This window comes from Apteryx rowi, unplaced genomic scaffold, assembly GCF_003343035.1.
Source record: "Apteryx rowi isolate R43461 unplaced genomic scaffold, aptRow1 scaffold_21, whole genome shotgun sequence".
Classification (NCBI taxonomy): Eukaryota; Metazoa; Chordata; class Aves; order Apterygiformes; family Apterygidae; genus Apteryx; species Apteryx rowi.
Window position 1 is genome coordinate 1,178,103 of NW_020448419.1, and position 21,381 is coordinate 1,199,483.

Here is a 21,381-nt window from a genome sequence, read left to right on the forward strand (position 1 = left end):
AATTGGAAAGTGCTGACCATATGTCTTTGTTATTTCTACATCCTGTAATGTTGCCTCTCCAAAAGTCAGAGACAAAGTGAGATAGATACTGCAAGGATCTCACACACTACAGTGGGAAACCAAGTATCAGTGGTACATCCAGATTTATGGTAGATGATGGCAGTAAAGCGAAAGCAAAACTGTTTGCACAGTCTGTATTGTTGCCCATTACTGTGTGTTTGCCCTTTTTTCTTGCTTAGCTAAAGCTGAAAAAAATGGAAAATTGTACCTTATATATAGTATTAGGAGACACTTTTTGATAGTAAGGTCAATCAGACTAGTTTACCTGCTTGAGGTATTTATGGCACAATCACTCAGTGTCTTTAAGGAAAGGTTAGATACATTTATGGGAAAGGTATTTTGCAGAAGCCTTCCTGTTTCATAGAGGTCTTGGACAAAATGACCCAGGAGGCCCCTTCCAAGTCTATCAAATGTGGTTCCCTGATTGATGCTGTTTCCCCCCCAAGTCTTTTCAAAACACAAAGCACTGTTATAAAATTTAATATGATGCACTATATAACTTTAACACAATGCCTTATAGGAAATGGCTAGCCAGTAGCACAGGAGCCCTGCGCAAAAGGAAAAAAAAGAAGAAAAAGAAATTGCAGTGCAATTTCTCTGTCAAGCTATATTGACTATAACATTTACACTGTTTCTTAATATGGCTCCCGGTCTGTGCAAGAGGACACCAAGGCATGCAGGTATGAAAGCAACCCAGGCTTTAGTATATATTTCCAGCAAAACCTAATAAGGCCTTAGGTAATTTTCCGTGCTGGGCAGTAAACCATCCCCCTGGTGCTGGATAGAAAATGGACACGTCAGCTCTCCCAATACCTGCCTGGAGCTGGCATCGGCTGGCGCAGCCCGAAGGCAATAAAGCAGCGCTTGCACCGCCTGCGGCATGCCCACGCAGCCTGCGGCCGATGTTTCCCCACCTACGGGCATCAGGCCTTCATTGGGTATGGATGGCACAGGGATGACAAGAGGAGCAGCAAGGATTATTCTGTAATTAAACACCCTCTTCAAGGAGCTGTTGTCCCAGCCTAGTATCATGCAAACACACATCGCACCTTCATCAGCAGATGGAGCAAAACCGGGACAACTTCAAGCCCCTTCTTAAAATGCTTCGCTGAGCACAGCAGAATCACTGGGCAACGTATTTGTCTACTGACTGCGCTAAAGACTGTGGAAAAGAGCCATGGCCGCATTTTCCCTTATTTGAATACAAGATACTGCTTAAAAGCTAGTTATGTTTTTTTAAGGAGTGGCTGACTCACATTTCATTTTTGACATATTTCTTTTTTTTTTTTTTTTTTTTTCCTCTCAAAGTACTAATTTATACATAAGTTTAGGTCAACTTAACTAAGAGAAAAAAAATAATTCAATAAGATCCATTTGACTGAAATTCTGTGGTTGGCCTCCATTGCTCTGTGGTAAGTTTTAATTTTAGGTTCTGCCAGGAAAAAAAAATAAAAGGAAAGGAAAAAAATCATTGAATTAGGGTCTACTCTCAGAAAGAGTTTACAGCAATGTTTTTATTTTTTGCTCTGGCTGATTCACTTAGAGGCCTACCTCTTCTCCCAAAAAACAGCCCTCACCCCCCCAGTCTTATTGGGGCAGTTATGACAGGAAATAACACTCACACACACACACAAACTCTGCAAAGGCTTTTGAAGTCTCACAAGGGTGAGCTGTTCCCTTCCATGGTGCAGGACAGGATTAACGCTTTCATTACCTTCTAACCTCACCCATGAGAAAGCAAAAGAGTCTAACTAGTCTTTTTTGGAGGCTCACAGCCTTCATTACCCGAACATTTGTGAGTTTAAGCATCCTACAGACCAGAGCAAACCGAGGAACATTTATGGTGCTTTCTGTGAGGAGCTCCCTCAAGGCCCTCTTGGACCCTCTGTCTGGAGCAGAGATGCAGTGTCAATGGCTACCCCCAAAGGCTTGTGTTTGCACTGGAAAATACCTTCCCATTAGCATGTGGCTTGGCTTTTTCTTTTTTTGTTGATTTTTTTTTTTTCTCAACACATCAGCCTGTCTATTTGACTTTTATATCTGTGGGAACAAATAATAACCTCATTGCCCTGTTCACCCTGTTTCATTAGCGTATTTTTCTGATCGCTATGTCAAAAAAGTGGGTCTATCAAAATGAAAAAATTTAACTGGCTTTAATCCTAACAACACTGACACAGCTGCTCTTCCTTAGCTTGCACTTCATCCCAGCAGAGGAAGACACTGATGTCAGAATAGCTATTTCCACTGGAGCTGAAATGGTAAATTTAGCCCCAGTGAGTGAATTTATCTCCTGCTCTTCATTTTACTGTATGGTGCATTTTAGTGGTTGGAAGATTTAGTTTCCTAGTATACCGTGTATATATATAAATCCTAGCAGACAATAGCACTCTAACTCCTTTTCTCAGGGCAGTTGTGTTCAACAGCTGGAATCTACCAGAAAACAAGGGCCGAGATATGGACAGAGAGCAGTGTCTTTCCAGGGCTGTGTGACACGGAGTGAGAAAACTTTCTTGTAGCAGTCAGGTGTTGGTCGGGGACCAGAGTCAGGAAATGGCACAAAGGAGAACAAAACTCTCTCCTCTAAGTCTCCTGGAAGTGTTCCATGGGGGTCATGGCTATTTGACATAAGGACCCAGATTTGGGGTCAGCCCTCTCTCTCCTCTGTTGCAGCTTAGACCATTAGCTGCTTTGATGATACTGTCACTCTTGGGGTTTCTCCTCTTGAAAGATTTATAGTTGGTTTAAATCTAATATGAATGTTCCACTTTTAGCTTTGAGGAGGCAGAGACACCTAATAATCTCAGATGGGCAGGACAATCAAGAATATTTTGAAAAATCTTCAGGGTCAGGGGTGAGGAAAAAGCTGGTATTTCAGCACTGGGTAGCACTCCATATGCTCAGGGTGAACTCAGCACTGTGCAGGCAGAAGGTAAGTGATGGGGGAAAGGTGGAGAAGTAAGAGGTGGCTCGGCATGAGGTACTCACCTGGGCAGTGTAATCCATGAATCATGGCTAGGCAATGCAGCGAGTGGTACAGGTCCAGCCAGGTACATCGTAACACTTGAAAAAAGCTACGTATTTCCCAAAAGCACTCAGACACCACGGCAAGGAGGGCCACATAAGAAGCAGAAGCAATTGCATTAATACCATTGTCTTGGGGGGGAGCTAAGGTGGTTGGAGAGCTCCACGGTGTTGCTGTCTCAGAACATGGACTGGGAGAAATTATGTCCTTGTCCCCGGTGCTCACCCCAGCCTCGCTGAGGCTGGAGGGGACAATGTACAGAGCAAGAAGTCTTTAAATGCTGTGCTATTTGGGAGAATTATGCTCACATTTTCTGTCATTTTTCACAAGGCAAAGCAGTGCAGTTTGCTCCATGGGAACGCTTTTTGAGGGGCCTGCCTGTCCTAGAGGCTACTCAAACATGCGGTGCCATTATTCAAACATGAAGACATGGTGCTTCAAGCACCATTCACTGGGTCATTCTGCCAAAGGCAACTGCATGGTTTTGGGGCAGTAATAATAAGGGCAAAAGTGGAGTCTTACTCATTTTGAGGGTTGGCTGATAGAGCAGGGATGGAGTCATGGGGCTGGACTAAAAGTTCTGAGAGCGAGGATGAGCTCTGGCTTGTGGAAAACCTGGGGATGCTACGCTGTGCTCTTTCGGGCCAGCCGCACCGTACATGGCCATAACATCAGGCTGTGTGTTGCCCCCTTCGGGCCCACCTATGGGTGGTGATGATGAGATGATTGGGACCTGCTGGCTTTCAGGAGAGCCATTTGCCACAAATCATTTCTGCCGCTGAGCTGCCCATCAGAGCCCTCTCCCCAGGCCTCTTGCCAAGGCCTTCAAATACCACGAGTCAAGGAGATTTTCATAGCCACCTCTCTAGATACATGCACACTTCACAACTCTAATTTGCAGGGCCACCCTTCACATAAGCAAGCAGAGAAAAGATGATGGTGGAAAGAGTAAAAGGCACATAAGGAAGACAATGATGGATACAACTGAAATTTCTGCCTCCTTTGATCCTTGGAAATGGGACACCAGTCAGAACCAGGACCAGTGATTCACAAACTGTAGTGTATGTACCACTAATTGGACCACAAAACAGAGCTGGTTTGCTATTAGGTGTTCCCAACAAAAAAAACAATTACTGTGCGTTCTTCTGGGGCCAGGAACTCCGCATCCTAGTCCTCTGTTAATACGCTGATGACCATATATAAATAATAATCATAACAATACCTGGCTTGCCATTATGTTTTACTCAGTCTTTGTGATGCCTCTCTCATGATAAAGTCTGTGTATTAAACACCTTAACTGAAACTCTTAATAAAACAGAAATAGCTTCACTTGTACAGTTACAGTCACATAACAATCACAAAGCACTTTACAGAATCAAGTAAAAGTATCTAGCCTGATCCTTACATAGAAGCAAACATTGCTACTGTTATAGTACATCTTAGAACTATATAATGAAGTCATATGGAGAACCTGTTTGTATAGAGAACTCATTGTCGAATGTAATGCATTTTAGGCTTTAGGCTGGCCAAACCGTCACCCAAGAAGCTCGTTCTTGTCCTTAAGCTTGTTCTAAATACCTCTAGTGCCATCGCAAGAGACCTGGCAAGGCAGGACAGGTCTCACCAGCTAGGCAAGAAGAGCAGGCTGCAGAGAGGATGGCTGGTGGACAGTTGTGCCTTAAGTTCTCCATTATCAAGAGCCATGGTTCATTAAAAAAAAAATGGTCATCATTTTCCCGGTTTACAAAAAAGAAAAATGTGGAAGGCGTGACATGCCATGGGGCTGAGCACCAAGCAGCCTCCATGAGACTCACTAAGAGAGGACCATACGCTCCTTGGCCAAACATACTCTAACATTAAACGATGCCTCTCAAAGTGGTCTTTACCTTTGGGCCTTGCAATAAGTAGTTCTGGAGCCTAGACAACAGGCTAAGAGCTTCGCTCTCCCCTGTGTAATTGATAAATTATCATTGTTAGCACTAAACAATACTCCAGAGCACAGAATTGGAAACACGCTAATGCATTAGCCATCTTAAGCAGCTCTGCCCATGCGCTCATACTGTTCTTAAATGTGCTAGGTATTTGTTTGGCGAAACAATAAGTTTTAGAAAAGAGAAAAATAAGAACTTTAAAGATAATCAAAACCTTGACTGCATACTTTACCACAGGCAGCTGTGAATAAGCTTCAGTACTCTTTATTTTTAACATTCCAGATACGTAATTTAATGCAGGCCTAATGACAGTCTCGAACATACAGCTTTAATCGAAATTGTTCAAGCTCAGTTCTGTGACAAGGGCTCACAAGCTACCAGCAGGGCTGTCCATTTTCCCTGCTTCTGCAAGGAAAAGAAAAAGGGACGGGGGGAGGGACACTCTTGAACTTATGTTGCTATTGATGTGTAATATACAATAAAAAAACAGTTAAATTTCAATTACCCACAGGTAATTATAATTTTATTGTTTGACTATACTATGGGGATTTTTGTAATTCCCAAGACTAATAATTTTCTATAATTTTACAGGTTGTCAAATAAACTATTAAAGATTATCTTTGAAAAGGATTCTGCAATTGTAAGGACATATCATACTGTTCCTGTACATTATTAGTAATTAGAGATCTCTGGATAGTGAAATATCTGCACTATATGCTAGCTGCTGGATACCATATTTTCTCACAGCCTCCTGTAATCTTGAACCAAAGCTTTCAAACTTCTCATCTATTGTAGCCTGAGTCACGTCCAAACTTTTATTAATATTCACTGAGCTCTCATTAAGCAATTCTGGTGCGTTCGATAAGTTAAATCCAGGTTTCCTGATGGGAAAAAGCAAAGGCTCACTGTTCCATCCCAGTTTAGTGGAAACAAACAGAAAAGGACTGGGTCTGATCTCTGTTACTTAATAGGGAGCTGGAGAAGGAGCAATGCTGACACCAGAGCAAAAGATCAGAATCTGGCCTGAAGGAAGATGCTTTTGAAGATAAGGCAAACACAGCCAGATGAACTTATGCTCCCCAGTTTTATCCTAAAAATATGCATAGATCTCATGTTGCAAATACAGCAGAACTATCTTAAAAAATCTGAATTTCTTGAATGACGTCCCTCCACCAGCACAATATTTTCTATGTGGAGTTACTGAGTTTGTGCTCCTTGTGGGTGTGGACCAGGGAAGAGATAATACCTGTGTGTCTGGTGTTTCCCATATAACAATTAGTCACAATTACTAATGAGCTAAAGGAGCACACGACCTGAGAAAGCAGGCAGAGTGGGATGGACATAACACAGCAGGTAGAAAAATGTCAGCAGCATCCTGGCTTTCTTTTTCCTCCATCAGCAGCAAGCAGCTGGGAAAGAGGGACCACCACATGATGAAGAAAAGAAAGGAAGTGGGACAGGGATGCAGTGGGCCAACAAGAATCAGAAATTTCAAGGGACTCCCTAGGACTCCCTTGTGCTAGTTGGCAAGAGCCAGCAGTTGGTCCCAGATTCGCTGGGGCGCTGGTGGCCACTTCTCCAGGCCCCTTCCCCTCCTGCACTGGCACCCATTATCCCAACAGTCAAGGTGAATGAATGGCAAATTTTCCCAGGTTCACTACAGGGGTCAAAAGGCAACTAAACCAGCATTTCCTGGGTGATAGCATTCTTCATCTGTATGTGCAATGTTTGGTGACATATTTATTGAGAGTCCTACAAGGGTGTATTTCTAAGAAGGTCCAGAGACGGGATGAGATGAGAGGGGAAGCAGAACCTGAAACATCACATACAGTATCCAGGCATCGGCTCAGAGGGCCGCGAGTGTAAAACACTGCGCAAGAGGATCAGCAGTTGCGGGGTTGTTGATGTCTTGCCTGTGGAGCTATCAAAGGCACAGTTTTAGCTAGTGACATTTTGTTTTTTACTGCTGCTGCCCCAGGAGGTAGTCATTATTTGTTTTATTGGCCTCTTGGACTGTTATGTGGTGAAGGCTCTGCACGGAGGGAAACTTCAAGGCATAAAGTTCTCCTTCCATGCTGAAACCTCACTGAGGAGAGCGGTCTCAGGACACAAAGCTTTTTACACAGAAGATTTTGTGGGTCTGATGTTTCCAAGGGAGGCCTCCACCCTGTGCCCTCGCAGCTGGGGTTTTGTATGTGTGTCCGGGTCTGTGCACCCACATCAAAGCAAATGGTCCTGATTTTTATGCCCTAACCTGGCTGAGCTTGCCCCAAACTGCACTGCGGTGTTGTAGGTTCAGAAAACCCAGGGTTGTGGTGGGTCTCAGGCTGGGCCGAGCCCATGGAGCAGCGCGCAGTGGCGGAGGATCAAGGCCAACAGGCTGCAGCTCTCCAACATCGTCCAGAAACAGCTTTTAACCCGTCAGATGTGTTACACAAACCTAAGCAGTCGGTACAGAGAGGCAGACTGAGCTGTCTCTTCCAGGCCTGCTTGTCTCGCTGTCCTACGCAATTACGTATGGGAAGGTGGGGGGAGAAGGATAGCTGATAATTTGGAGAACTTTTCAAAAAATGGCATTTGCTGCTTCTGACTGCCTCTCTACCTACTAACCCTTTGCAACTGAAACTGAACCTATTGCTTCAGATGACTGGCATTTATAATAAATAGACGCATAGGAGAAAACCCAAAGCCCACACATGCGGCTAAATATGTTGCTGGATAACATACAATGCCATATACCAATATATATTTCTCTTTCCCCCTAATTTCTGTCTGCGTTTCCCGTTTAACACATTCCTTGTTGCAAGTAAAACACATTCTGACAATTGAATAGTGAAAGCAATTAGAAAGAGAATTAATTGATAAAATTAAAGCCCTGCTTTCCTCATGTTTGTCATATGACTACAAATATTGTCACTCCCATTAATATTAATTAATATAATTATCAGTGTTTCTAATCCCTACACATTTTGTTGAAAAGTTACTCTTAGCTCAAGAATATAATTGTTAAGTCATGGAAATGTTAAGTAGCAGCTAAGCAAGTCCAAAGAATTAATAGCAAACTGTAGTTTATCCAAGGATTAGACTTTTAGCAATACATAATCACCTCTTAATATGTTCATCCACATAAAATATCTTCCCTCCCTCACTACACTTCTGCCTACTTGTCCTTGCAGTGCACAGTTTTCAAGAGTAAAAAAAGAAAGATAGTAAGTAAATATTCTTTGCAGTTGCATGCTTTTCTTCAAGATAAGTCACTGCGATAAGGGTTATGTGCCCTTAGCTGAAAGCAATGTCAAGGTCAATTATCTCTCACTGAAAGCCCTAATGCAAGATACTTTTGTGATCAGAATAATATGTGTAACATTGCAAAGCCTTTGTTTTAATGTTGAGGAAAGCAAATCCACTCTCTCTGGACTTCCCAATGCATTGTTTCTCCATTTTGAATGCCACGGATTATTCCGATAATATAAAAGGATCACTCGCTGTGCCGTGGCCATTGGAGCAGGTTTTCCCAGCCTCATATAACCGGCAGTGCCTGGTGGAAATGGGAGCTGCCCCGAGCGCTCCCGCCATCCTACCTGCTTCCTCCGCGGGCCGGTAGCAATTCACAGCTAACAGCAGAGTGTCTGCTTCGCAGGAGTAGTACTAGGTGGAGTATAAACTAGCTGTATTGGAAAACAGCCAAAATGCTTTAAAGGGCTTTGCTGTGAGCGTTTGGGTTTTTTTTTTCCCCCTTGCTGGAAGAGAATAATTTAATCATTTTACTATTAATTTTTAATTCTATGTTGCTATGCATTATTACCAACATATACTGATTATCCTAAGAGAAATGGGGATACTGCACAAGTGATATCTGTTAGGAAGACTACCGGGCTGTGTAAGAAGCAACGGAAGAATTTGGTTGTTTGCATTCATCTGCTGCTGGCTATTTCTACAAGATATCACTTTAAATATTTAATAAAACATATCAGCCTAAGATATTTCATGGAGAAATACCACAATTATTCATGTCGTCAGAGTTTTTTGTTTGCTTGCCTGTTTGCTTTTTTTTTTTTTCCCCCTCAATATCCACCCTTTGAAATGAAAACTTACTTCCTAGAAATCTATTGCTAACAGACCCAAACTCATCGACGTGGATGAAATCAGCATCACCCGCGGGTTTAGGTAAAGAAGGGTTGAGGTGCTACGACGCAGTGTCATCACAAGTTTATATCTCTGCATGATGGCTAGGTTCACTATTCAAGTGCACTATTTGTGCTAAGTGCTGTTTAGGGGTTTTTTTACAGTCTCTCCTTTTTTTCTTTCACCTACCTGCCGTGCACATGCCAGGCAAGCATTGCACCGTGAGATTAAAACCTACAGACAGTGCGCTCCCTTTCAGAGAGCATCTTGATTCCAAAACTAGTGCACTGGAAAAAAAAAAAAATCTCTCGGTGAATTATTGTACTTTGACAACTGACTCAGCAGAGTTGGATGATAATGCACAGCCCATTGCTAAGGAAGCAGAACATATGCACAAGGGTAAGAAATATGCATATGTGAATTCTTCTCGCAAGAGGATCATTATCAAAAAAAGCTAAGATCCAAGCCACTGATATAGTTAGCCTACCCATAGGGAAACGATTGTATCACCAGTTTGCATCCTCTCACCAATTCTTCATTTCATGTAAGAGCAGGCTAGTCATGAGGGGACAGGAAATCTTTAATCTGTTTTCATCCAAAACTGCATTTCTTCAAATATATGGTTCTTATCAACTTGCATTGAACAAGAACAGCACGAAAAAACTTAACAATGTACCCTCCACTTAATAAAACAAATGGAAACAAAGCACAGACAGTTCTCTAGTCCGGGAAGGATTAGTCAGAACAAAATATTACATGAAAGAAAGTCCACAAAGCAGTTTTTAAAAGACAGTATGGCTATAAATTCAGAAAGGGAGAGAAAAATAATTAGACAAAAAAAAAATGTATAGGTGAAAGTTTGCCATTTAGTAACATAGAATTAATGAGGGAATTTCTGGCCTGTGCTTTGCCACTGACGTCAGTGGCAGGAGGAGGGGTTAGAAGGGATCTTCATCTATTCACCCTAATATTTGAATTTTATCCATTGCACGATTCAGGAGAACAAAGATAAAGCATTACAATTTTTCTACTAAACCCCTAATTAGTATAGTTTAAAAAAATAATGTCCTTCCCTCTCCCCAAGGAAATTTTGAATTTTTTTTACAGAAACTCAAGATTTCCAAAATTTTTGCTGCCAGCCAAGAGATTATGATAGAAAATTGAAAAGTTTGGGCTAATTGCTCATTCTTTTCAGCTGAATTAGTTTCAAAAAGACACAGAAGCTTTTCATGAAAAAGAATTAGACAAAATAAATTTTCAATTTAAAGAAATTCATGAGAAAATTTCTACCAGATAACTTCCAAACTGCTGTTTCAGTGCTGGCATAAGCCCACGAAGACTGGTGAAGACTGGACCTTTGCTCTTCTACATACCAAATGCTCCGATGTCACCAGGACTGGTTCAGGAAAGCACTGAAACACACACATTAAGTCCAGGAAGCACTTTTCCAAATAGTGATTCTTTCCTGAATGGGGGCCAACATAGGTGAAGGAAAGGGAAACACAAAAGTGCAGCCAATGAAGCAGCTTGCCCATAATTCCCCAGCAAATTAATGGCAAAGTTGAGATTTAACATCTGGTACCGTAGCCAGTCCTGTTTCTCAACCGACAGCCTGTAGCCTTGTCTTTTTTTGGTCCAGGGAAAGACAAAGACTTCTTCTCACCATCCCCAAAAGGTTCGGGCTTTTGAGACATCGCAGGCTAAGAAGCAGCAGTAGCTTGCATAATGAAAAGTCATTTTGCTGCTTTTGTGAAAACATGAATGCGGTGTCTGATCAAGATAAAGAAAGATGGTAGTGGATTAACTTAAACACTGACTGTGCGCCGTAGCAGCTATTACGTGCTGCTCAGTGCATTTTTCCTAAATAGCCCCTCCGTAGCCTGTATTGCTCTGTGAATCACAGTCAAATGCCAACCAGTAATCTAACATGAATTGTAACTTTTCCTGAGCCAGCATACTCTGTCCGGCATGACACTGAAAATCCGAGTTTTTAGCCACAGTGGTTGTGCCTTGCTTTCATCAAAGCACATGGTCCTGATTTTTATGCCCTAACCTGGCTGAGCTTGCCCCAAACTGCACTGAGCTGTTGCAGGTTCAGAAAACCCAGCCTGTTGATACCTGCCACCGACATCTCTGCGTTCAGCTGGGAAAGAGCCAAACTGGAGCTGATCGACATGGGTCCTATTTTTAAAACAGGGCACTGAAGACGCAGTGACACTTCCCAGAAAGACTCAGAGACTGCCTGTGCTTCCCAGCTGAGGTGCTCTCCACTTCAAACCCTTCCTGCAGCTCAGGACTCAACAGCAGCTATGCTGGATTGCACTCTGTGATGTTACAAAGTGCACAAACTCCCTTTCTATGTGGAAGATGCAAAACTGAATCATAATTCTGTCACTCCCTTCTTAACGGCCAAAAAGTTCTTATCAAACATATTTAACAATATCTGATTAAGCAAATCTATATCTCCCGATGGTGTGAGCGTGGACACAGGAAAGTCCTGTCTCTTTGCTAGGCAGGCTGTAATTATTGTTCCAGGAATTAGTTTTATCAAATAAAAATAATAGATGAAGTGGAAGAGCACAAATCAGCATCAGGAATCAGCCTTAATAATGGTCCGTATATTTACACATCTTGGCAAGAAGTCCTGTCACCCACTGCAGAGGTCCTGAAGTCCTATTGAAATACAGGTTGAAGAAACCTCATTTTTCTCACCCTAATTGCAGTAATACTAACGCATTCTTGGAATAGGACCAGGACAAGTGGAATGCAGTTTGACAGCTGATAAAAACATATTATATATAAGGAAAACACTCTGTACCTTTAACTCCTAATTTACTACCGGTCATCCATCAGTCCTTCTTTTCTGCTCATTTCACTCACATGGTCAATAAGCCATGTTGCCTCCTATCAGAGAATGATATCCAGTGCACCAAGGCAACAACTGAGCTTTAGTTAGCAAGCCCTGAAGCAGCATCCTCCCATTGCCAGGGCACTGTACATATTTTCTTATCCAAGTTGTTGGCAACAGCAGTTGCTCAGCACCTCTGAAAATTTGACCATAGGTCACTTATGATGCATTGCTGGTTTGTGCAATTACTTTTTCATAATATCCGTATTTTTTAGTGTGCATCATGAAGAGAAAACCTTTAATTCAGTCGGGAGTGGGGGAGAGAATGTGTTCACAACACTAATAATAAGGATAAATAACCTTACTTCCTGCTCAGGCACATACAATCTTTTCATTTCCATTGCATTAATTTCATTAATTTGGATTATCCTGTTGCTTCATGGTTTTGAAAGACCAAAAGAAAAAGCTTTTGAATCTGCAGTCACCTTTTGCAGGGAGGTCCTGTTTCTCTGCTTATCTGAGACATTTCCTTCCTTCTATTGCACCACCATGTTTCAGTTCTTGAGAGCTGTAGGTATTTATTCAGTGCCCTTCTATCCTGGCCATCATAAATAATCTCTCTCGTAACAAATTGCACTCTCTGAACGTCACTCGCTACCAGAAAGGATCTTCAAGAAGCACATGCACGGTGATATAGGATACCCCTGTTTGGTTATGAATGCAATAAAGAGTTTTACAAAATCAGTTTCATTCAATTTAGAGGATAAGTATATGTCATCTTAGTAGTTTTACCTCTTCTTATTGCCTGCCTGTTTATGCTTCGTACTTAGAGAGTCACTGTTCCCTTGCCTCTTCAAATGAATACTATTACTTAAACATAGAGAACAATATGTGCTTATTGAAAGATTCAAGGATTTCAGCTGGCAATAGAGGCTTAATTATCTGCTGGTGGATGCTCAGATACCACAATGATGGCAGTTGTACAAAGCTAATGGAGAAGAGCCCACTTGCAGCTCATCATACAGGCTGATCCAACAATTTAGAAAAAAGAAAATGTAATGCATAATATTAACTTGTATCTTGCTTCCCTATGTCATAACCCATCATGTACTGTTATGTTATTTCATGTCATGTCATGCGGAACATGATGCAATGCAATGTCACACTTCAGAAAATATTACTAAGTGAGAACTGATTCTTGTTATCAGTTTGGAATATGAGTATCTGATCCAAATGTATTGTGGCTTCAGCTGATGGGAAAGGATCAAACTGAGAACAGCATCAGGCAAATGCTTTTCTTCCGTGACTGGCCAGCAGATGTCCATTTGTCAGTTTTAGGTCCAGTTGGAATTTCTTTGTCACGATTGCTTTCTCTTGGAAAAGAAATAGCAATTTTATGGCAAGCCAAATACTGAAAAAAAGACCCTTAGAAATACATAATAAATGTATATTAGTGAGACAGAAAATTGGAAAATGGCCACCTGCCAGCAGTCACATAAATTTTGGAGGCAATGCATTTTTCTGCCATTATGCCTTATCACAGGAATTGCAAATATTTATTAAAAGTATTAAAATGGTGAGAATGTTAAATGTTTCCTTCAGTAGTGGAAATTCACATTGCCACATAGAAGATAGGATATTCTGATACAATGTTTATTAAAATGACTTCATTTTATTAGGCTGTCATACACAATAAATGTGCAGGTACAGTTAACAAAAGATCTATTGTGGATATGGGAGATTTGTGAGTAACACTTCAAAAAAATAATCTCTTCTGAACTCTATTCATATAAAAAGCATACTACAAACTTTCATTAACTTCCTTAGAACCAATTATTTTCTGAGCTTATTTTCTTTTTCTGCCATCCTGCTATATTTTGTTAGTCAATTTGTTTGCTTGCATTTCAATGCTTAATGGGATTAAATGCAGTTTATCTTTAATTTATACAGTAGCAAGCTGAGTATATATTTTACGTGTAGCAGGCAACAAAATATTACGATTGTATTTGGGTTCATTTACAGGTCTATACATGAATGGCTATAATATACTGGGACCCTGGTATCTTTTCAGCCATAAATAAAACTTTAAACATTAGAAGATTGGTGGAGAGCTCCATAATATTGACTGAGAATAAAACCATATTTCTGGTTTGCCCACATTTTCTGATAGGATTAATCAGTGATGGTTTTTATAACATTCTTGCCCTACAGCAAGACACAGGCACAGCAAGCAATGGTGGAGTCCCATAGTGTCGTGGGACAATTTTCCAGGTCGGCTTCCCTGGGCACAGAGCCCCTTTGAACGGGGCTGAGGACGGATGGAGGAGTCGCACAGGGGGAAACTGAGCCCCTGCGCCAGCCAGCGCCTTGAGCAAGCTCAGGAGTTAGGTCAGGGCAAAGTAACTGAATAGTCATCTCAGGACAGACTTAGCAACCAGCTGGATTAGAAGGGGATATCTTGAGATAAACTAGATGATCTTCTTAGACGGTCACAAGATTTGTGATGAGATTATTGTTGTTGGATCGCAAACAGCACGGCTGCTGTCCTCCACGATTTCCTGCATCAGCAATGAGAGGAAGGAGCACAGCCATTGCCTTTACAACTGGAAGTGTCATCTAAGTAGCTTTTAAAGGTCATTTTTTTGCAGAAATGAGCACAGAAATAAGAAACCTGTACTGTTTGTTTTTTTTTTTCTTTTTCGTTATGCTAGGGTTCCTCAATTCCTTATAGTCCATTAAGTAAGAAGTGCAACTGGAGTATATCATGTAGATGGAGGGCGAACAGATCAAAGTTACGAGACCTCAGATTTATGAACAGCCTTATGCAAGGAAAAATCTTTCTCTGGAAAGTAAAATTTGAGAAATAAAGAGGGGATTTTTCTCTTTGTTCTTGTATGATGCAGTTTTATTCTTTTCTGATAAACACTGGGAGAAAAGTAACTTTCATGAAAAGAAGCTTTCTCTTGATCCAGCGTCTTAACACGAATGAGTCCGTGAGATACTGAAACATGATTTGAAGCTGAATGTATACTTTGGGGAGGGACCTTGGCCACCTTGAAGACAAAGACCAAATTGCTGTGGACTTTGGCTGGGCAGGTGCAAGCCCCAGCACTACGCACTGCTCCCTGCCCCAGCAGCAGCTCGACCAGCTCCGACGCTCAGAGTCAGGATCTGAGATTTGGTCTGTGTCCAAAGGACAAGCGTAATTCAGTCAGTGTAGAAAGCGCAGTCAGTATTTTAAGCAACACAAACCCATTTGCTTGGCCAGCCTTATTTAATATGAAGCATGTTTTATCTTGATTTAGGTTGTTGTTGTTCTTTAATTAAAGAAATTATGGGAGGTCATTCTCATTAGTTTAGAAGAGTCCTCACAGAAGGGGTTTGCACTGATGTAACCTCAGGGTAAGCTGGCGCAACTTTTGCATGTAAATAGGTTTTAACACCGGACACTTTGTGAATAATCCAGCTCTTCACTTGTGACATTCGAAGAATACTTGGAATACTGACTGGAATTAAAAAAAAAAAAAGTGTTTATAAGTTAGGGTCTTACCGTGAAATTCATGCGATGATCCATTTCAGGAGCACAGTTCGATGAGTTGAGTTCGATGCTGTTTATTATCCTCGGTTCTCACACAGTCTGGAGGTGGGGTAGAGAGGGAGGACCAGCGGGCCACCGCTGCATTCTCCATCACTCAGCTCCCTGCTGGCGCTCAGCCATCCCCGTGACACTCTCCACACCAGCCAAGAGGACAGCTCACCTTCCCCCTGTGCCAACGACTGTTCAGACCTTTCTTGCGCCCAGCCACCGCACCACCAGGAGTGGCCTGCAACGGGGTCTTCTGCTGGGGCCAGCCAGGGCGATCCCAGTCTGGTGGCATGAGCAGCTCTGGGGCATGAACCGCAGTCCAGGGCTAGCTGAGGTGTGTGGACGCTGGGCAGTGGGATTGCAGAGCAAGGTGTTTCCCCACTGCCCTGGGACGCTGCACCTGACGGCATGTGTGCACAGAGGTGGAGGGGCCACCACCGTCACGGCAAAGATTTCTCTCTAAAAAAAAGGGGAAAAAAAGCAGCGGCATGAGAAGTGCCAACTCTGAACGACATTGTCTTTAATTGGTACCACCGAGGGCTTTGTGCGGTCAGAACGCTCTTTGTGTTTATAATAGAACCCCCAAATTCAAGTGATCTGAAGGGCATCTGACTGTTTTACATTAATCACAAGCTATACAGCAGAGGCTGAGAGCAAGTGGGCAGATACCCTGGTGTAGTAGCACTAAGGAGCTCTCATTATAATCATCCTGCCAAATCAAAAGAAAAACCCTAAGGCTCCTAATAAAGGAGACCACTGGACTAAACAAATTGAACAAGTAGCTATACATGCATGAGCTTGAAACTACCGGTGTCAATCAGATTTTTCTGAGCCGCTTATTCTGCTCAGTGCTCCAAAGCGTACGTGCACGAAACGCAGGCACAGGCTCCGCATACGAACCCCGGCTATAGTACACCGACATACGTGTGCCAGCACGTACATTTGATGCTGGGGAAACGGGTACAGATGCAGTTTTTAAAGGGGCTTTTGAGACCTTGTTGTTACACTGCTATCAAAACTGCACTAGCAATAGCTGCAATCTGACATTGTGCAGCATGTCGGGGGACACCAGCCCTCACCGCTCACCAGCACGTGCGAGCAGGGACTCCCGGAGCAGCCCATTGGGAGAGTCAGGTTTCCATGTCTCCCAGTTCCAGTCTGGGAGATGTTAAAAAAAAAGGTCTTGGGCATCATAAATTTGAGCGTCTCTAACACAGGGAAGAGGTGCTGTACGCTGAAAACCCCGTGCGCTTCTTGCCCTCCTGCGCCAGCTGATGGACGTTACTATATTCCTTACTGGAAGGAAACATTTTAATAAAAAGGGGGGTCATTGCTCTTTGGAAAAAAGCAGTTGGCACTAATGGAAGACCTACAGAAAGGAGAGGAAAGGATAATTTTTCACATTGAGAAGCAATATATTACCTGTTGGTGTTTTTAAGATAAATGCTAGCTACACTCCGTTGGATATCACCTCTTCTCAAGAGTGATCAGGTAGAAAAACCAAGATTTTGGTGTACTTGCTCACAACTCAGAAAGTCCGTGTACGAGAGAGCAAGCACATGGGGAGGAAAGAGAAAACAATTAGGGTCAATATTTACTGCTAGAATCAGGGAGACAGAAAAACGGGCAGTTTAGACAGAGAAGAAATAGGCAAGGGAAGGTGCACACAAGGCGTGAGGGGAAGGCAGCCACCAAGGAGCAATTTTATGGAAAGGAAATTCGCTCCGAGCCAGCAGCACGTTTGCTATTGTGGGAACTGATGGTTAAAACACTGTCGGCTTTTTACTATTCTGAAACTTTATCTACCCGGAGTGTCGCCACCGTCGTCACACCGCTGATTGTTGCGACGGCGCAGACAGTCGTCACACTGCAAGGACACCACCACCGGCCACTGAGGAGCAGGTCCGCTGCCAGCACTGCCAGTGCCTTTAAAACCAGAGAAGCACGGTCAAAACGTGACTCAACACGAGGCATATTTTTTTCTCACAAGGATCTGCTTAGCCTTCACCTGACCATTAAATCGTTTAGGAATAACTGGAATTAGTACACTGTTTTATGAAGAAGAGGCATTACGGGGTGACCACATATCTGTAGAACTTACCCCCTAGAGAAGGTACGTTCAGCCCCTGCTCATCACCCAGAGAGAAAAACTTGTATTTCACTTGGCCTCTGTGCTACAAAATATGCCTGTGCCATCCCTCTCAGATAACAACTTGGTCTCTTCTTCTGGGTAGGCAGGTGAGGAGGAAGCGGGGATGAGACAGAGCCAGTCAGCAAAATATTTGTGGTAAAGCAGAAAAAACATCACCTCCGCCAACCCTCTCACTTATTTGTTTACTTACTTGCCCTTTACAGAAGGCTCTAGACGAAAAGATATCAATACTTACATCCAGCTTTGCCATCCACAGCGCACAGTGACACAACTCAGCGTGCAAAGTCATTGACTTTCCCCACCAGGCGTCGTGTGTTGAGAGATTATTATTTTTAAATGTAATTCTTACTTTCTCACTTCCTTCCTCTTTTTTCCTTTTGCTTCTCCTGTTTTTTTTACTCCACACTGTAATAAATCAACATGTAAATGCAGTGGATTATTTCCACCTGAAATGTTGACAAATAGTACAAAATATCAGTTTGGTCATTTACCGTATTGGTTTAGCCTGATAACACTTTTTTTTTTTTTCATTTTCCTCTCATTTCAAAACTGTAAACATGTTGCAAGAACAGATCAAATGCTCCATACCTAGGGACTTGTGCAAAGATGACTCTGAATCCAGTTTTTGAAGATCAACCTGCTCCTCCTTTATTTTTTCATAGAAACGAAACAGAATTTTGGATCAGCCAGAAATCTGAAAATACATTTTTGCCAAGCAGCAAAACCAGATGTACCTTTAGCCAGGTTAAACCACAGACACACACACACAGACCGTGAAAATGCACATTAAATATGAAAAAGCATTCCTTTCAGGCAGAAGATAAACAGCCCTACTACAAATTAGCTCTCGGCCCCGTCAGGTGTGAATCTCTCTTGTCAATACGTACCAAATTCCCCGAGATAGAACCACATGGTCATGAATTTTATTTCTCTCCTGCTTAATTCCTAGTGCCACTCTCCCTTGCGGATTTACTCAGGGATGATTTACAGTGGGAAAGGTGACATTAAACACGTCATTGAGCATGCAAAGATGCTGCACTCAAAGCAGCATATGCTTGACTTTGTTAAAAGATGAATGCTGTCAACTCCGCAGTGCCCACCAAGATCTGGCCTCCTTTTTCTTCCCAACAAACTTTGAGGAAGATGCTGCAGACACGAGTCTTGACACTGAAAGAAATAAAAGTTAATGTATTCATGACATGATTTCACTTGCAGCCTGATTTAGCAATGTCTTGTCTAGTTTGGATCTGCTGTTGCTTTTCCTAATTTACTCATTGCACAAAGAAAATAAATAAATAAGTGTACTATAGTCTTATTTATCCTTCTTTGGACATTTCTTTACCAGGCAGATGGTCAATTAAGAGCACTAAACAATGACACTGTTTTCTCTGTAAACATTTTTTTCTAATAGCCTAACAAATGAGAATCTGTGCTGCCATACTGCTGAATACCATCTTGACTTTCTAATTACAAAGAACTGTGTCTTGATAGTAACAATTACAGCTGTAACAATGATGCTGGTACTTGAACAATATAGTTGGAGGCAAAGTGCTTATCGGAATATTCACAAATAAAGGCTTACATTTATGCCAGAGCTGGAGACGGGAGGTTAAACAGTTGGGGGTGGGGAGGTGTAGAAGAAAGGTTGAAAACATTGGTTTAGTAGCTACAGATGTGAATTTGAATCCAATTACTTGAAAGGCAGGGGGAAAAAAAAAAACCATGAAAAGATGCTGTTTCCTTCTGTTTGGCTAATCAATAGGTTAAAGGGCTAGTAAAATTAACATGCTAATAACGTTCATTTTGCTATTTGTGTACCGGCCACGGTATTTTCAGAGAATTATGTCTTGCGAGGAGTGCACATACTGGTACGTGTGCTTTTTCCTTTTTTTTTTTTTGCCCGAAACCGTGAACCAGGCAGTAGTATTTCTCCCCGGGCTGTTCTTTCCTTCCTGCCCGCCCATGCAAGCCTCCCAGCGCGGGCAGGGCTGCGCGCTGCCGGGTCCCCGCGGCCGGCCGGCTCTCCCCGCCGCCCGCCAGCCCTGCAGCCCTTCCCGCAGCACTCCCCTGGCTCTCAGAGCCGCAATGTAGCCTGCACTTATTAATCAGCACACATAATTTGTCTCTAATGCTGTCAATTTAAGATGGCAACCTGACTTTTTTTGGAGGGGGCAGGGTCAACAATTTAATGAATCTCGTCTGCATTTTAATTCAGCCCTAATAATCCGCCTCTGGCAGTTTTCGTAGGCGAGTGTGACGCTTTTCCAGGATTTTCCTTCACCACATCCAGCACACTGGGACGTTTACCTTCCCGCCTTTGGTATGTTCAGAATAGAGTAAATTACATATAGACCTTCCTTACTCGCACCGGGACGCAGGCTAAACCTAGTGACTTAGCCTTGCCGGAGATCTTCCTGGGGACACGCATGGCACAAGGCAAGAGAAACCCTGGGCTCTGCCCCTCTTCTGCACAGGTTTTCACATAGTCGTAGGCACAAAACTGAGGGGTTTTGTGCCTCCCGGCCCCTCATGCAGCAATCCTGCCCTCATGAGCGGCTGGAGCGCCCGGGGCACAGCACCAAAGTGCAGGAGAGCCGCATTGTTTAACTCCTGCCCTTGGCACTTTGCCCTTGCTACAGTAAAGTCCACCAGGAAGAAAAAAGTTTACCAGCAGGCAAGGAAGGTGCAGAAAATGCAAGGCTGCTGATGCATCCGTCGGCCAGAGCGCCCATGAGTTTGCTTCATCGCCGTGCCAGGGGACCGGCAGCTGATCCAGCAGCTCGGGGCGCTCCACTGGGTAAAAAGAAACAAAGTCCCCAAAACAAGGGCCCCTTGGTCACGGTGTCCAGCGTAAGTGGAAGAGACTGTTATTCGGAGCACTGCAACTTTGCCTGCACGGGCGCCGCGCCGACAGCAGCCCCTTTCCGCACCTGCGCCAGCCGCTGTCCCTCACCTCCACGACGCAGGGAGTTAATGCATTTGCAGCCCTGCCACGCGCACGGTCCCCACTCCCGGCAGAGTGCATTGCTTACCCCTCTTTTTTTACGGTAGGGCATGCAGTAATTCGCCTTCTAGCAATAGAAAATTCCTCAGACTTAAAATTTTACCCTCATATTATTTATCCTTAATGGAAAAACAGCCCTTCTACAGCCCTGTCACTACTGCAGCTACCGCACTTTGCAGCATCACAAATAGCAAAATGTCGTATTTTACATTTTGATCAGCAGTGTCTTCAATATATTTTTCTGCATATCCTTCATCTTTCTCTGCCTTTTTCTCCCTTTCAACAGCTGCTTAGCATATTTTATGCCTTCTGGACAGTTTTTAATCAGTACTGCGAGGGGTAGTTCTGCAACGTACCTGTGTACTGATAATGACAGTAGAGGGATATTACTTCCTAAATTCATCTTCCAGTTCTGGTACTCCTGTATGCCAGCGCAACACGGTGTTTCAGCAGCATCTACTCCTTCACAGGCTTATGGCAGCTGCAACCCAGCAGCTCTTTTTTTGGTGAGCAGTTGAATTATCTGTCATTTAATTGATTTACCACTCACAGTCATTATTGCCCCTATTGCAAAACTCTGCCAGATCCAGGTGTCTGTCTTTACAATGCTTCGCTCCAGTCCTATCTGCCATACTACAAACCTGCTAAGTGTA

The 21,381-nt window shown here is 42.9% G+C and overlaps 1 long non-coding RNA gene across 1 annotated transcript; it reads right to left on the bottom strand.

The window, feature by feature from the left end:
• Window positions 1–13,711: 13,711 nt before the first annotated feature.
• LOC112965312 lies at window positions 13,712–18,000 on the bottom strand. The gene is made up of 4 exons (XR_003253244.1): window positions 17,960–18,000; window positions 17,379–17,498; window positions 15,745–16,031; window positions 13,712–15,492 (listed from the first exon to the last, which is right to left on the bottom strand). It is a non-coding gene; the product is annotated as an uncharacterized LOC112965312 (long non-coding RNA).
• Window positions 18,001–21,381: the final 3,381 nt, after the last annotated feature.